Source organism: Stegodyphus dumicola, chromosome 3 (assembly GCF_044657685.1).
Source record: "Stegodyphus dumicola isolate Sdum_Otavi_A_Nest chromosome 3, ASM4465768v1".
Lineage (NCBI taxonomy): Eukaryota > Metazoa > Arthropoda > Arachnida > Araneae > Eresidae > Stegodyphus > Stegodyphus dumicola.
The window spans coordinates 61265471-61280927 of NC_140770.1; the positions used below are offsets into that span (position 1 = coordinate 61265471).

At 31.6% G+C, this 15457-nt stretch overlaps 1 protein-coding gene across 5 annotated transcripts in view; it reads right to left on the minus strand.

Moving 5' to 3' along the window:
* LOC118182775 (uncharacterized) overlaps positions 1-15457 on the minus strand; it is a 453922-nt gene that overhangs the window by 143862 nt on the left and 294603 nt on the right. For 2 of the 5 annotated variants that reach the window (XM_035352161.2, XM_035352162.2), the window contains exon 2: positions 12578-12643. The exons of the other annotated variants lie outside the window; for them this stretch is intronic. The gene's annotated coding sequence lies outside the window, so the exon portion shown is untranslated. The remainder of the gene's footprint in view (positions 1-12577; positions 12644-15457) is intronic. 5 annotated transcript variants of the gene reach the window in all.

The window sequence follows — 15457 nt, forward strand, 5'->3', positions numbered from 1 at the left end:
CGTGCACAAAATTCTGAAATAAAAAATTTAAACAATTTACAGCCAAACGATAATTGGCAGTATTTATTACTATGGCGTCTCAACTTGCTTTTCGTAAAAAATCGTCTGCTCGCGGAAAGAACATATTTAAGTAATTAATTGTTTATTTTGACCGCATGAATATCTGCTATTATGGATTCAAAAGCTGAACAAACAACGGCTATAAATCGTTGCTGCAAAGTAGGACAAACAGCAAAATAATTCATACAAATTGCGACAGAAGATGAAACTTCGTGATTTCTAATCAACAATCGTCTGCTTGGGTTGCAGAAGGTGTAGCACTTCCGCAGACACTTGGAATTCAAGAAATGTCGATTAAAGCCGATGTTGCTGAGCTGTTCTGATTAGAAAGTGATGATTCGCACTGAATTTGTTTTTGATAGACTGACGATGAACTCCAGATTTTATAGAGACGTAATGGGCAGGTTTCTAAACTTCACATTAGGCCTGAAAATGTTGTATAGTTGAATAATAAGTTTCTGTTCACCTAATTCCATTCATGTCAAACACTGTCTAGCAAATAAATGTATTATAATTCTGAATCGCCCTCTTATTCTCCAGATGTAGAACCTGCAATTATATTTAGAGCACTGAAGAGATTCAGAAAATCGTTGCCAGAAAGTTAAACTGTATTACAGAAAACGAGTTCTACGGAGGGAATCAAGCACCTGGACGTATAGACTGGCAAAATTTGTATATTGAAGTCTATGAAGTAAGAATGTTAGTTTCTTTAGCTTTCGATTTTTACGAACTTAAACTTCCTAAACGTATTATGTATTATGTCTTAAAACTTCCTAAACGTATTATGTATGCATGTGTTACGGAGCTACTTTTAAGGAGAAGCAGAAACCATGTAGGATAACAAAAGTTTCAGCTGCATGGGAATGTATTTGCACACACTTGCATTAACAGCACGTCTCAGAAGATTGGTTTGGTTTATATACTTACTATAAAGCTTCGAGAACTATCAGCCTAAGGGGAACAATGTCTTCGTGTGGGACTTCCTAAGGGAAACTGGCTCATGTACACTTTACACATGGGAAAAACCACTAAAACGCCCATTTAGCCAACCTGTTCGAGGGACTCGAACCTCGAATTAACTACTAGTGTTCAGGGAATTTACCGCTGGTGTGCCATGCCACAGAAGAATGCCTCATGTTGCATATTAGGTGCTGTGACACCTAATAATAAGCATATTGTTTTCCCTAATAGAAACGGGGAGGATTCTGAGCAGATAGATTTTTTTTTCATTTTTAATTGTATTATTTGAGCCACTCTAATGGGATATTGGTTAGTGACTCAGACTACCGTGCCGAAGGGCCCGCGCTCGAATCCCGGAGAAGGCATTGATGTTTGTAAATGTATAGTATCTTTGCTGCGAGACAAAAGTCCTCTAGTGTGGTTTAGTGGAAGATGGAAAGTGGTGGAAGACCTTGCAGACCCATCTCCCGGGTAACTCTTTCAAAATTAAGGTAGAACTGGGCAAAGTCATGCTGTCACTTTTATGGTGACAAAGGCTCTTGCCAGCGACTGACGTACTCGTTGCCACGATACTCTTGTACTAGTTGCCACGATAAATTTCGTGGACTTGTTCTGATTATGAGGTCACTCAAGTGAGATTAGTCACAACACAACATTTTAATTTTTCGTTTAGAGTAAATCTGCTGGCATAAAGTTTAAAGTTCATATAGATAACCTGACTGGTTCAATGTCCAGATTTGAATCCTGAAACAAGTGTGCAATAAAAACGTCAGCTTCTGTTTCAGTTGCAGAAAATCCATCACTTATTTTTATTTATTTATTTTTTGTTTAAGGGGACTCATACACCTTAAAACCAGCAAGACCTTCGAATATGTGACTGTTGCAAGAATAGGGATAACTTACGTATTTTAAAAGCAATGACTTCCAACTTTTGACAGCTGACTACATAATATAGCTGCTTTCTGAAATAGTAATCAGAAAGTTTGTGTTGCCACAAATATTTTAATAATTTAATCCGCTTTGTGACAAAATTTTTCGTCATGTTTCCACCTTGCGCGCACAGTTTAAACATTCTGTTGCATAATTTAATTCCATATTTAATATATAACTTTTATAACATTTGGAAATTACTGTGAACCTAAAATTCTAAAAATTTCATGTTAAGTTTTTATTTTATTGTGAGTTGTGTTTATAAAATGTATTTTATTAAAAAAATCTGTAATGTTTTCGTCCATAAAATTTTTCAATATTAAAATATTCATCAGATTTTTGGTTCAGTTAGAAAATAGTGCCCATATAAAAAATTCCATCCAATTTCAAGGATGTACCATTAGCCATTTTTAAAATATCATGCGCGCAAGGTGGAAACATGGCGAAATATTTTGTCACAGAGAGGATTAAATTACAAAAATATTTGTGGCAACACAAACTTTCTGGTTACTAGTTTCAAAAGCAGCCATATTACGTAGTCAGCTGTAAAGGGTTGGAAGTAATTGCTTTTAAAATAAATAAAATATACCAATTCTTGCAACAGTCGCATATTCGAAGATCATAAGGGGTTTAAGGTGTATGAACCCCCTTAATTAGGTGAAGCACTCAACGATATTCTCCAACGGGGGAGATGCTCCGTGGAGGACTTTTAAGGAAAACTGTCTCGTATCTACGTCAAACATGCACGAAATCACGAAAAAGCTTATGCAACCAGTATAACTGTTTTCGTTCTTATTAAACATTCGCCAAGATTTGAACCTCTGACCAAACTACCAGTGTTCAGGGACTTTACCACTCGGCCCGCTGGTTGAACTTTTATCAGCATTTGCATTAGACTTCAAGCTAGCATAGCCAGGAGATAAAGACACGAACGCAAAAATTGATGCAAATGGTTTAGGATGAAAGATTTAAAAAGAAAAGAAAATGTTAATGAAATTTTTTTATTCTTCCAAAAAAAAAAAAAACTGTTTTAAAATTCATTCTGGCTCTTTTTGTTAAAAAAAAAAAAAAAAAAAAAAAAATGTATACCGGACATACTAGATTCCTGGAATAATTTAATTAAAAAAATTGTTTTCGAATTGAAATTGTTTTTCCAAGATTTTGTAACAAAATGGATGCAAGACTCCAGCAGGCAGAAGTATTTTTAAAGAACAATATAGCTGATATAAAATGCTTCTAAAACTCTTTGAATGGCGCAATAAATGTAATTATAATTATTTATTACTACAATCTCTTTAGTCAGTAAACCCAGTAATAACTCAGTGCTAAAACAAAATTTTTTCAGCTATTAACTGCAGCATGTCGTAAATTCCAGCAATCTGCATTTTAATTAAACCATTCTGAAATTAAACAAATCAGTTATAACTGCTTTCCACATCCATCCAGATAAACGAAGCTATTTATTCGGAAAACTTTGATTTCATTTCGCGAAGAATTTATTCACAATTCTCAAATTCCAGTTTAAATGAAAGGTTCTTGCTGTACTAGTTATACAGTATCTCTACAAATGCTACATTTAATAAGCCAACGAATTAGTTATTAAACAGGCAATTGATTTCAAGGTATAAGAAAGAAACTAAAACTATAGAGTTCAAATCTTTTTATTAAATCAAAATAGTAATAAAAAAATCCTTTAATAGGTTTTTTAGGAACTAGTCGCTATCTTTAAAAGTTTTAAATTACGTATTTTCACGTATAAATAAATACGAAAGATACTTTCACGTTGTTTTTAAAGCTGAAAGTGCTTATCAATGGAAGAACATTTTGGATAGGAGCAAAACGTACTTTTAGAAAGTATCATTTTTCTACTCCAGATATCTTAAAGATATTATCAGAAACTAATCATGAATGAAACTGGATAACTCATAGATAATGAAAAAGTCATTTTCTGAATTTTGATGGTTTTCGCTCCAACGATACATTTTGTAGAAGCCATTATTACTGGCGACTTTTCGAATGATACTCATATGAACAGGTAAGTGAGGGGGAACGAAGCAATATAGTTTAAAAGAAAGGAACGAAAGAAAGGGGTAAAAAAAGAACAATAATTCAATTCTATGTACTCATTTTGACTCATATGTTTATCCCCAGGAGCTGTTTTCCCTTTCTCAAAAAGCCTAAATGTTATTAAGAATACCATACTACAAAGTCGAAAACAGCTAAATACATTTAAAACTGATTTTATTAATTTTTCTCAAAGATAAATTTACCATGTCGAAACGCTTGAAGGGTCTTTAGCTTAAAAGAAGCGATATTTTCTGGGTGATTTTCTAAGGCAACGCGTCAAATATTATCTGTCAAAACGTAAAATATCTAACTCAAATAAAAACAGTCGCATATCAAATATATTTGTTTGAAAAGCATTAGCCGCCAAACCGTGACAGCAGCTACTGACTCTGACTACCGCCCCACAGGGTCTGGATTCGAATTCCCAAAAGGCACGGATGTTTGAAATGTATAGTGTCTGTGCGGCAGGGGGCACTCAAAATACGGGGCGAGTCAAAAGTTCTTTCGAGAGATGGGTGGTAGGAGAAAAGGAGTGGGACCTATCTCCTTGGGGTGCTCTCCTTCGAAATTGGGGGGGGGGCGGGCGGAACGGAGCAAAGTCGTATAGTCACCTGTATGTTGCCCAAGACTCTTGCCAACGACAGAAGCAATTACCACGATGAATTTCGTGGGCTTGCTCTGATTTCACAAGCGAGATTAGTCACAAAAGAAAGAATTAGGGAAAAGTGCGACGCTTTATTCAGAATTTCTCTATTTAAAAAAGAAATTATCATATGACGAATGATGGAGCTAGTTTTCAAAGCATAGAATGTCCCATAAAACAAACTTCAAGGGCCAACGAAAAAAAAGACTATTTAAATATTTTCTGGGGGGGGGTGGCGCTTTTTAGCTTAAACAGCTGATACTAATAATAAGCATAAAAAGTACATGTACAATGTTTCAAGATTTATTTCCCGTAACTTTGCAGTTTCGTGGCCATTTCGATTGCCCGTCCTTACTCTAATGGATTTCTGATTCTGGGGTTATCTGAAATCTAGGGTATACACAGCAAATCTACCAGATCTGTCAGAACTGAAAGATGCCATAAAACGTGAAGTTATACAGATTGCTTCTGCTATGTTTACGTTCGTCATTGTTGCCAAGAATCGCTCGCATGCAATCCGTTACCATCTGCGAAGCTGGGCACGTTGAAAATTTGTAATTCCAATCGAAGTCCCCCCCCTCTTTTCTCTTTTGTTGTCATTGGTCCTTTATAGTGCTCTTCTTTGCAAAAATTTTACGCAGACAATTTTCATTATACGTATATCGTTTGATACTTGATACTTTGCTGGTTATTCTGGCATGCAGCGGGAGATGCACTACACCAACATCACTTATGGATTTTCAAAGCGCAGGTAAAAAGTGGGTGTTGCCGTTCTAAAAGTTTTGAAAGTTTATCACCGTAACCATAAGAGCTCTCCTGCTTTAAATCATCACAATCTCGAGCACATACCTTCAAATAACAATACCTGGAACTTCATTTCAATTGGTTAAGCGGATAGGTCAGTTCATACATCGAGGAAGATTTTTTATCACCTCACTGTATAATTAATAATATTTCAAATAATTAGCAAACAAAAACATGAGCTATGTTCATACTTTTATATGCTAATTTAAAATTAATTAAATTAATTTTTTTCGAATTATTTAAAATGTGGAGGATTGAACATTTACCCACATTTAAGTTCTTTATTGAGTGCTACAGAAGTCACAAAGTTTTGTTTGTTCGTTTGTTGTGAATTTCTTGGAGAAATGAATAAATCTGAAGAAAAATTTTATTACATTATCAAATCCCCTCTTCCAGTCTTCTATACCTATAAACCTAAATTAAGTCATTAGCTTTCAATTACAAGATCCCTTTATATATATTTCTTGCAAGTACTCATCACAGCAAGCACTGCATCATCATAAGCACAAGCGCCTCACATATACTATGAATTTGTTCTCACAAATGTATTCAAATATATAATGCTGGAGAAATATTGTACCTTGACAAAACATTTAACTTACAGAAGTTGCAGTCGAAAGGCAGCATCTGTTGAACCCGCGGTAAAGCACTGGTAGCCTTACCTGCTATTAGCTATCAACTAATTTCTTGTTTAAATCCATCCCCTTTAAACAAGAAAATTTAAAAATATATATATATATTGGCTATTAATTTCAATTTGCTTTTAAAATGTTGAAGAAACTTCGGATAATAAAAAAATGTTACGCCCAAAAGGGGCATTTCTTTAACCGTTTCCTGTGTTACCTTTATTTATTAAATACAATGCTCTTCGCACATAAACCATAAAATTCAGTTCAACAACAATATCGTAAAATAATTTTTAAACGAGCATATCTTTAGAATTTCGGATACACAGTTCCGCGCGATTCCCTCCCCTGTAGAGTGTTGCCATTGCTCGCTTTTAAATCGTTGAATTTGATAATCAAGAATTCGTTAAAGTTTTACAAAATATGAAATAGATAATAAAACAAATTCCAAATTCGGGCTTCCAGATGCCCATACTCGTGTGGAAACGTTGGATGGCTCTAGGTACCGTTGTTTTATAACAATGCAAGAAACATACATACATTCATGCAGATTCTTCATTATTTAATTTCTTTAAATACAATAGAGAGCGATAATAATTGGTGGCAACAATTTGAAAAGTGGAACAGCGCTTATCGTGAATCGACGCAAAATGCTAAAACGAAATGAATAGTCCTCCTGGGCAAATTGTCCCTTTGGACTTGAAAAAAAAAAAAAAAAAAAAAAAGAAAAGAATTTCTAAGTTTATGATGGAATCAAAGGCTTAATAGAATGCAAAAATATTTTATACTGACCTCTTACTTTGGAATCTTTTTAATGAATTAATATCAGCTATATAAAAAAAAGAAAAACTATTATATTCCAACAATTATTATTTTTACTATTTCAACAATTCGCCTAGACTGAACATTAGAATACCACTAGCATTAAAAATATTGGGAAAAACTAGCATTAATGAAACGGAAGTATTCTATGATCTTTTTTAACAATAACGAATAACAGAACACATGAAGATGCAAGAACATCTTCTGCGCCTAATATAAACGGCAGCAGCGCCACTTGGGATAGCTCGATTCTCCTTACATTTACAACGCATTATAAACATGCAAGTCAAAACCTAAAGCCCCCTCTATCGTTTAAATGTTTAATAAGCAGGAGCGAGCCTTTCCCCTTACATTAACAAATGCAAATCGAATTTGTATTTCACTTGAATTCGCAGAGACTTGCGCCTTACGTGATTAATTGAGACTAGAGCTCGACTGACAGATACATTAGAGGATCTGGCAACGATAATTAACAGCCACGAGTTTCGATTTTCTCCATTCTAAACAAAATCTAATTTCGGGCGTGATTTCATATTAATTACTTAATTTTCTTGCCCACCAAGAAAAGCACGCGCGCTAAGCTTTCAGATTCATTTGAATTTTAAATTATTCGCCTACCTCAGGAAAAGTAGGCATAAAATTAACATCTGTGTCGCCGTTTGATAGTAAGGAGATTTACTCGAAAGTAGATTTAATTAAATTTAAGGACTGAACGTATACTATGAAACCGGAATGCATCTCATGGAAATGGAGAATTTATCGGATGATGATGTATTCATAAATTTGAATCAAAGGTTCCCTTAAAATGTGGGACTTGGACATTCATTAAGAGGTTTAAGTGAAGACGCATTCAAGAACGCGCATGAATCCTTTTTATTCTAGAACTTGAATTGCTTATATTCATTGCCAGGTGTACCAAAATTTCAATTTTAGAATATATTTTCCCTAAGGTACGTAAAATATGAGAATGGTATTACTGCATTTCTAATGATGGTATTAATATCATCGTCTTTCGATAACTTTAAAACTGTAATCAGTGTAATCCTCGATTTGTTTTCGGCATCACGCAGCCACAGATACTTTGCAAATTTACCAGTTGTTAAATTAATGAATCGAAACTGTTCGTCTTTGCTTGTCAAACAAACTTACAGATTTGATGTTAGTTCATAAATCTCTCAGGTGATTTTAGTATTCAAGTATTAACAGTTTCTTTTATAAGTATAATTAGGAACAAAAGAATAAGAATCGGAATTGGATATTTGAATTCAAATTTGAAACATCAACTGAGTATCACTAGTAATAAGTCCATCTTATACTTTAATTTTAGCCTAATATTTTCCCTTCCTTTATATTTACGCTGTTTTGACAAATCTTGACATAAATTTTTGAGACCCTTTTACGCACCCAGTTTCTTAAAATTATTTGTGATGACAATACCATGTTCCGAAAAACTATTTATCTTGAAAATGCAATATTTTATTACTGGAAACGAAATACTCTTTAGTATGCACATATGCTCTCAACTAATCTAATAACATGTTTCAATTAATGTAATTAAAATACTCGTATATAAAATTACTATAGACATGCACTTATGAAATATCTCCAACTCTAACTGCTTAATGACATAAGTATCTTGAGCAGTTATAACAAAAAGGGAAAAAATAAAAGATATCGCTATAAATTCATGATCTAATTCTTTATGTAACCTGAAATTTTGAAGTGTTTTATAATGCCTCATTTTTTTAAGAACCAAACGTTTAATAAAAACAACCGAAAAGAAAGAACAAACTAAAACTTTTGTTAAAAAAAGCTATAAATCTTTAAACGTAGTTATTATTACCGCATGAAGAACCATCCAATAAAATAAATGGAGCTCGAGCTCAAATTACGCTGGAAGAAAATAATAAAAAAGAAAAAGAACTACAACTAATTCGCATCACGTTACGAAGGAAATGAATTCTCCACTGTCAGAGAAATGGGGGAAAGCTATAAAAAATGGCGGAATGTCAAAAGCAGAAGTTGTGCCAAGCGATTCGTTATTGAGCAAGGTTCAATAAATGAAATGAGAGCTTTATTATATGTTCTAAACGCCACGTTTTTCATGCTCGACTTGCATTGTATAAGAACGCTTCCGAAAGAATTCACGGGATAAATGGATCGTTTTTCTGATATTTAAATGAAGGTGAAATCTTAATTGGAAATTAACTCATGGTGATAAGGTGTCATCCAAAATAAATCTTCCTTTTCCACCTCTCTCCCTCATTTATAGTTTTTATCGAATATATTTTGCTTTCATCTTCTTAGAATTTTCTACCGTGCTCCTTAAAATTGTTTTTAAACAACAGTTTTATATTGCCCTTCAATATTTTAAATTGAAATAAACATTCGATGGCAATTTTATTTTTAAATAAATTTTCCTTGTATTTTTAAAAAATTTTAAACCATACAAAAATAAATTTTGTTTCTAATTTTTGCATTCTTAAAATAAGACATATTTCATAATTTTATACTGATGGGCATTTCTATTATACGTCTGTTATAGGTTTCTATTATAGGTCTATTATTTTACAAATACTGATGTCTTTTACTCTTTATTCACAAAATGTATTTATTTATGTAATTTCTTTTAATGTAGACTGTAAAAAAGCTCTGAAAAATATAATTAATATTTATCAAAGTTTATGATAATAAAAGTTAGAATTATTAGATTTGCATTTCTAATGAACATTAATTCTTTAATAATTTTATGCTTATTAATACTTTTAATAATAATTATAAGCTTAATTATTATAATAATGAATATATTTGGTCAAAACACTAATGAGTGTTTGCGTTATTAATTTTAATGAAATCCCCATTTAAAAATACACAGTTCTATATTTTCAATCATTATCTTTCATAAGCTAATAGCAACGGAAACACGTCACGCATTTTCCTATTTAGAAGATTTCAAAGAATGCAATGCTATTTAAATGAATTTTTAAATTTTTTCATTTATATATAACGTTATAATAGTCCGTTAGCTACATGATGTTTGTTATGTTATTATGCCTTATATAATTATTTTTTAAACAATTTTTTTTTGCTTTATATTTTATATATTAAAAATTGTTTCTATTACTCGTATTAATTGAATGTCTGTACTAGAATTTTGCTGTTAATTATAATGGTCAAAACTATCAATTGTTTTTAATTATTTATTATCTTGAAAAATTTTGAGAGAGTGAGTTGCATCATGAATTCAAATATAGTAAATAGTGTAAATTTTTAACTCACTGTACGATGTGATGATCCATTTTTAAAGTGTATTTACAAATTCTGAGCTTAAATTTTTTGTTCAGCTGAGATTCTCTAAAATATCTTCTAATAAATAATTCAAAACTAAACATTATTATAAAGTATACATTTTTTAAACAATACCTTTTTTTCTAAAGTTTTGATTTATCATAATCTGTTACATAATTCACGAGCATTTTCCTTTCAAATTCAATATATGTCGACCTTCTTTCGAATGCCAGAATTTCAATTTCTAAAATAACAATATATCGTTTGGCACCAGATAGAAGGAAATCAAAACCACGATCTGGCAATTTCTAAGTATCATCAATATCGTTTCAAGGCCACTCCCTGACACCAAAAGCCATTGTGTACACATGTTAAGAAAACGATAATAAATAGAAAAAAAAAAAAAGAAAAAAAGAAAAAAAAAGCTGGAGAAAACCCGATACAACTCAACTCAATAATTATGTTTTATAGCATTTTATTTTTCCTACTTTCACATGCGTTCTTTTCTGAGAAGAACAGAACACATATTGTTGTGTGGTCCTTTTTTTTCTCTCGTCAATTTGCATCTATCTCATTCAAACCTTTCTAGTAAATAGATGTCTTAATGAGGAAAAAAATTGAATTTTATGCGGAATTTTTTATTACGCGAAGTTATACCGCTTTCTAACAATGCAACAACTTGACAAAGAAAGGTTTACAATTTTTATGGCTAAAATATATCATCTATTTGATAGCGATTTGATGGAATAAAGAGTGGTAAAAAGGTATTATCCTCACATCTTTATTGATAAAAAGGAATATAATAAACGATTCATATTTCACTAAAAATGTTATGCTCTAAAAGGCTGAAAATCAAGCACTCGAAATTTATATTCTTGAATGTGGTAGAAACTTGAGATCACAATTTGCTACAAATATGCGCACTGATTAGCATCACACGTTAAGAACTTCTGTGTAACTTAAATACAAGTTAACTATTATGCTTTACTTGATTTATTGTTTAGTATTACTGCCTGTAAATTCGTATTCAATACCCCCGAAGAATAGTGAATGTCTTATATGTCTACTATCATAGCGAATTTTTAGACATTGGGATAAGTTATTGAGCAAATGTGGAGGGGGAAGCCCCATTAATCTGCTGACTGGCATGTTTTGCTTCTCCCAGCATATTTACAGACTTTTTTTAATATATATATATTAAGCGTAATTGTGTGGATAACTGCTGAAAAAATTCTTTTTTTTTACTGAAGAAATATTTATAGAATTTCGTATAAATATTTCTTAAAATTGTGTATATTTTTTGCTTTCAAAAAGTCTATAGATCAATCAACTAACTACTAGTATTCCAGTTGCTATTATTTAAATATCAGAAATTTGCTGCTTTAGCATGATGGGAAGAAAGGATTATCACGTTTATTATCAGACTGATTCTAAGGTCATCAAATGCTTATTACTGGAGCAGATACATCGACTCAATTTTCAGCTTATAAATAAAGGCAATCTTCTGGAAAAGATTCTGTAAAACAACAATAATCCTGAATTTGGAGTGTAAGGAACTAAAGACATTCTTTCTGATGAAATTGCCAGCACTGATCAGCGAAAATCTAGCAACTGATTCCTGGACAGCTGGTTCTTCTATATTTTTGCACCAAAAAACTTGATGACTCTACAGTGGGATACGAATCACCATACTAAGATGAAACTTTGGAAAATTAAGCAGAAGAAACGGTTCTATTTTATGGAAGGAAGTTCCATTGCTTATTTGGCCGTGGAAAATCAGTAACTCATATCCAATTAGCAAATGATTTTCAGCCAGAACAGAAATGATTCTTCAAGATATAAAAAAGATTTGATAATTTTACAGCTGGATACCATAAACCGTTAGAAGTGATGGCGATAATTCGCTTGAGCTAGATAAGACTTGTATTTTACATTTAGTAAACTAGACCTTTTTAAAATAAAGAATAAAAACGTGATGCCTTCTTCTACGGTAGTTTGCGTTATTAGTCGTTAAGTCCTTTATCGTCCACGGATGTTTTTTGAATTTAATATTTACATTTGGATCAAAATGAAATACCTGGAATCCACTGATATAATGGTTTTAAATTTATTTTCAAACAACTAATGAGAACAATTAAAGCATTTAAATTTTTTTCATTTAGCATTTCGAACAACTTCAAGTACTAAGATGCAACTTTCAAAATTAAACTAGTAAAAGGAGGCGAATTAAGCCTTTTTTTAATGCCACTGTATGCTTTGAAAAAAAAAAAAATGAATGAAAAGAAGTAAAATCAAATTCTTGTTGACAAAATGTAACGATAATGTAGACTAAAAATAGAAAAGTGTATTAAATTCAATAAAAGTTATTATACATTACGTTTAAAATGAAGCACGTTTTAGAATCTCCACAATGTTACCGCTATGAAAGTATGAAATTTCTTACCTGTAAAGAAAAAAAGAAATTATTAAAACCATTTTCTTCTCATATTTAATTAAAATAAAATAAAATTCCACATATGTCAAACAACATCATTTTGAGGACTCATTTTATTCAAATGTAACAAACATAACGGTTGTTTCGCCAGTTCATATACATAAATGGCAGACATCGGAGAATGGGGGGGGGGAATCAGCTACCTAATAATTTTTTATCATTCTTTTTAAGATAAATCTTGTAAAAAATTGAAAATACATAACAAATTGCAATAGAAACGAATAACAGTTTTATAAAGTCATCAAAAATAATTCATTTACTTACATAAGGTTTATGACTACATGTTTTTTTATTTATACATACATATAGAGAGAGAGTATGAAATTTAGAACTAATGTTTCACAAAGGCCAGAAATTGAATTCAAATAATCATGTAAATGCAACAAAGAATTTAAAAATGTTAAAACCAAAACATTTCAAACTAGCAAAACTCCATTTAAAAAAAATTAATGAAATTTAAAGAAAAACGAACAAAAACAGAAGAGGAATTCAATCAACCTCAATGCCACTTCATCAGCGGCAGGAACACTGAAATTAATTGAAATCTCTCTTCTGGAAAAATCCTTGCTTTTCTGTACCCAGAATTAGCCGATCAACCATTTCAATGTATTTTAATTATAATAGTTAATCCGAAAATTCTGGCCCTTCCCCAAAGCAAGAAATAAACAACGTAAATTCTAATTAGAATAATCTTAAATAAAGAGAATTCTATTTTACTAAAATAATTGAAATTTTAAATTTTCTTTAAATTTCATTAATTTTTTTAAATTTAATTCTGCTTGTTTGAAATGTTTTGGTTTTAACATTTTAAAATTCTTTGTTGCATTTATATGATTATTTGAATTCAATTTCTGATCTTTGTGAAATATTAGTTCTAAATTTCTTACTTTATGTCTTTAATGATAATTTTTCTGCAGCTAAATGCGCGAAAATGCTAAGCATGTCTATATTTCGTTTTCAAAAGAATTATTTTGCAATTATATATATCTATATATATGTGTGTGTGATATTTTAGAAGTCGTGGTGAAGCTTGGCATCAAAGTTCAGGCATAGCTTTTGCATAGTAAAGAGAAATTGAAATGACGGGACAAGATGATTTAGCTTTTAACTGCACATCTTTATTCCGTAGCTTTAATTCAATTTCAGAAGCAGATCACTATTCGTTACTAAATAAGATTATTTTAAATTTACTGTGTCATAGAAGAAAGAAAGACAGCAGTAGCAGCGTAGGTTTTAACAGCACAGGGAGAGGGAAGTTTCTGACACAAAATGGCGCGCATTCGTTATTTATAGTAGCGGTTACATAATAAGCTAGAATGTTCTCGAAGGTACTGGTCTAGGGGGGAGATCTTGAGTTACAGAAAGTTAATTAAAGGTTGCTGGTTCGCAAAGAGCAAAGCCGTCCTATTTTTCATATTCATATTTTATACATATATAGAGAGAGAGATAGACAGAGAGCTTCTTTCAGCTTAATTACAGGAAAAGATTTATTGAAAGTCAAAATAGGTGTTTTCAGAAATCTTGCATAATTCTTATTTAAGATGTTACGAGTGGAACCATGTCCTGTAAGGTACATGGTTTTTTCCCCCCTTACAATTAATCAAATTAATATACCACAATAAGCACTTGAAAATTTCGAGCATCAGAAATCGTCGTAAAATACGATTACGTATTTTTTATCCTGATTAATGCGTTCATTAGTATTTTTTCTAATATGAATCATGACAGTTTCTCTTCAAGAGTCCTCCACGAAGCTACCTGTCTCGTGTTTTGCAATATTTGATTAAATTCACAAAACCTGAGAATTAATTCAGATCATTCTTAGTCAATAAAGATAATGTATGACATTATATCGTAACGCATATAAATAAGTTTTTAATTAAAGTTTAAATTTTCAAAATTTACGAATGAAAATTTCAAATTGAGAAATATTACTTTTCTTCAGAATTCACAAAGTAGTTTCATCCAAAAAATTTTTTATTGTTTTTATCAAAACAAATCATGAAAATTATTGAAAAACATTCCAGCTACTTTTACCGCAAAATCAATTTTCTGTGCTTTTTCCTCTACAGTGGTTTTGCAAAATGGGAAAAAACCAGTAGTCTGACCAAATACGTATAATAAACGTTTTTCTAGCGTGCAGTTTTACTTATTTCCTGCACGCTAGTATCATCGTCAACTGCATATGATCTCAGTTATTTCTTTATAGTTGCGCTAAATCATCTTCGCAAAAGCAAGAATTGCGGTATGGTTAATTAGGACCTTCTTGTAAATATCATGTGAAGAAATTTTTGTGTGCCTATAAAATTTCTGTTAAATTTCTTTTTTATCACATTCCATAAAACACAACTACTGTTTATTTTCGAATATAAGCCGGTAAAATTTTGAATCTTAGCCAGACATATCAAAACGTCGATTCCGAAAAAAGGTTCTTTTTGTAATTTTTCTCAACGTCTGATGATGAGCATCATTTGGCGGTTTAGTAATAGTACAGCAAATTTTACTTTTGTTCTTAATTGTAACAGCCACTTCCAACAAGACGGGACTTCCTTCCCTCGCCTTGTTGCAAAGTTATTACTTTTACTGAGTAATGCTGTGGTCAAAACTTGATATTATCTGATAAAATAAAAATTTCCACTCTTACTGAGTAATGCTGTGGGCAAAACTGAAGACCATACTATTTGAGAGGCGGATGACAGTAATACTAATGGTGAAATAGATGATAATGACATTCACCTGGACTTCTCTCTAGTAAAGGAATTG